The sequence below is a fragment of the Marmota marmota genome, unplaced genomic scaffold (assembly GCF_001458135.2).
Source record: "Marmota marmota marmota unplaced genomic scaffold, marMar, whole genome shotgun sequence".
Classification (NCBI taxonomy): domain Eukaryota; kingdom Metazoa; phylum Chordata; class Mammalia; order Rodentia; family Sciuridae; genus Marmota; species Marmota marmota.
Genome location: NW_026000020.1, coordinates 2,416,459 through 2,419,520, shown reverse-complemented (window position 1 = coordinate 2,419,520; position 3,062 = coordinate 2,416,459).

The window sequence follows — 3,062 nt, the reverse complement described above, 5'->3', positions numbered from 1 at the left end:
TGCCACTGTGTAGTAACATGGCCATGAATAAATCACACACACACACACACATGCACACACACACACATAACAACAACAACAACAACAAAACATTCTGAGTCTCAATTTCCTCTTCTGAATAGCAAAATTATCTATATTTAAGAACTTGCCTTTGATAACTTATTATTCTGGCATGACCAATGTTTTAGTCAGCTATTTATTGTTGTGACAAAATACCTGAGAAAAATAACTGTAAGGAGGAAATATTTATTTTGTCTGTGGCTTCAGTTTATTGTTAGCAAGAGGGTGGGGGGAGAAGAGAGAGAGAGAGGGCAAGGACAAAAACTTTCAAACACATATCCACACTGTGACACCCTCTTCCAACACAGCCCCACCTGCTAAAGTTTCTACTACCTCCCAAAAGCACCCCCAGCTGAGGGCCACGCTTTCAACACATAAGCCTTTGGCAGATATTCCAGGCCTAAATTATAACAACTAGTGCACATTTTTATATGCACAAGAAATAGATGATATCCACAGATGATAGAAGTTATAGATACAGACAGATAATAGAAAATATCTATCTATACAGATTTAGTTATCTCTGTACTTGATAAATACATAGATTTTAGATACATAAATATTTATATAGATAGATGACAGATTAGATTATAAACATGATTGATAGATACAGTTGGTTACCCCAAAATTTGGTGAAATAAAGAATATTTTACAATAATTTCCTATTTTATTGAAAAACAACACAATATTAAAATACTAAATATTAAACATATTGAGGAATATACTGAACAAATGTAGCAAATGTTGTTGCCTAAGTTTCAAATAATCAATAAAAATAGAATATTTGAAATACAATGTTGAATAAATGAGGTGCTGGAAGTCATACCTGACATGTAAATATATGCTTGAAAAATAAATAAAATGACGTGATCAATTAGCCTTTAAAATTAATATATATTTACTCAATTACATATTTAACAAATATGACATCTAGCACCTCATCAGGGTAGTGAGCATGGGCAGGGAAGCTGCTCAGTTCACGACAGCCAGGAAGACGAGGGGGAGGGGGAGGAATGAATGGAGGGAGGGTGGGAATGTGCCAGGAGCAAGGAGCAAGATGTAGTCCCCAAGGCCGCGACCCTGGTAATCTACTTTATCTAGCCATACCCCACTTGCCTACAGTTGTCACCCAGAAATTCACCAAAATTATTCATCTTTCAAATGAATTAATCCATTGATGAGGTTATAACTCTCATAATCTAATCCTATCACCCTGAGCATTCCAACATTGCCTAATACATGAGCTTTTCAGGGGACATTAAAGATCCACACTATATACTAAGAATTACTTAGCTTTTCTATATAAAAAAACCTAAAGACTTTACCAAGAAAAAATGATAGAATTGATGAACAAATTCAGCAAAGTTGCAGAATACAAAATCACAAACAAAAATCAGTCATCATTTATCCACCAAAATAAGAAACTTGCTCAGCCTATATGAAAAAATGCTCAATATCACTAATCAACCACAATGAGATAGATAGCCTTACCCCAATCAGAACAACTATTATAAAAATATATTAAAATAACAAATGGTGTCATGGATCAAGAGAAAAGGAATTATTTTATGCTGTTGGAATGGAAGTGCACTGTTATTTACTCTGCCCCTTCCTCCCTTTTATCTTTCTTTTTTTCTTTTCTTATAACTACCAGAATGCCTCTTATTCCCTAAAACACCACTTTTAATTATCTATGAAAGCCCATTCTTCACTCTTTGTTCACAAGAGCACTACCTACTTCATCAACTAGGAGAAAAGTCTTAAATGCAACTGCAACCACATTTTGGGGACTAAAATCTACCTCTTGGAGATGCTCCTCCAGTAACTAGCTGCTTTTCTTCCTACAGTCTACTTTCTGTTAAACTCTGAAGCTAGCATGCACATCACACATCACTGGACATTCCAAAACACACATAAGTCCAGAAGATTTATTAAACAAATTAATATTTCTCTTTTTTATCTGTAAAATATAGATGATAATAGTACATTCTTAAATAGCCTGTTGTGAGGAGTCAATGGATTAACATAGGTAGAGTTTCAAGTATGCCTAACTCATAGTAAGTGTTAACTGTACTATTACTCATTTATTTCAAGTGCATATCAATCATTTTGCCCCATTATTAGGGCTAGCATTGACCTGAAAAATCAAGATTATTAAATGATTTTATTTACTGAAAAATTGCCACCATAATTATAGGGGGGAACAGTACATTAATGAAAACATTCAAGTAGATTATCCAATCCACAGCATCTAGATTGATAGAACAATTATCTTGTCTCTAAATGAATATTTTCTACTGGTTACAAAACCATCCCACCCATGTCCAATTTTTTCCATTCAATAGTTTCCATTCTCATCAATCTTTTTTTGTGTTTTATGTGTCATCACGTCGTATGTCTTTGTCAGTTAAAAGAGACAATTGAATAACACCCACATTTCATTGTCATTAGTCAAGAAATTCAATTGAAAACATCTTTTCTGGAAGATTGCTCACTTTTAATATTTTCAACACTTTAACATTTATGCCTCCTGTAATTAGCAATATTTAAAAACCCACTGATGATTCAAAGTTTAAAAATGAACATAAGGCTTGATCTAAAAGCCAAAGCCTATAATTGGAGAAATAGCCCTAAAGAAATTTTCACATCTTTTGGAGAAAATCTTGATATGTCTTTCCATTTTTTTAAAAAGTGCTGGTGATTGAACCTAGGGCTTCATGAATGCTAGGCAAGTACTCTTTCACAGAGCTACATCCTCACCCCTTGATATTTCTTTTAAAACCATGGAGAGGGAAGTATTTTTATACATACAAAGATAAAGCATATTATCAAGAACCAATGATAAAATATTGATATGGGGCTGGGGATGTGGCTCAAGCGGTAGCATGCTCACCTGGTATGCATGGGGCGCTGGGTTCGATCCACAGCACCACATAAAAATAAAATAAAGATGTTGTGTCCACTGAAAACTAATATATATATATATATATATATATATATAT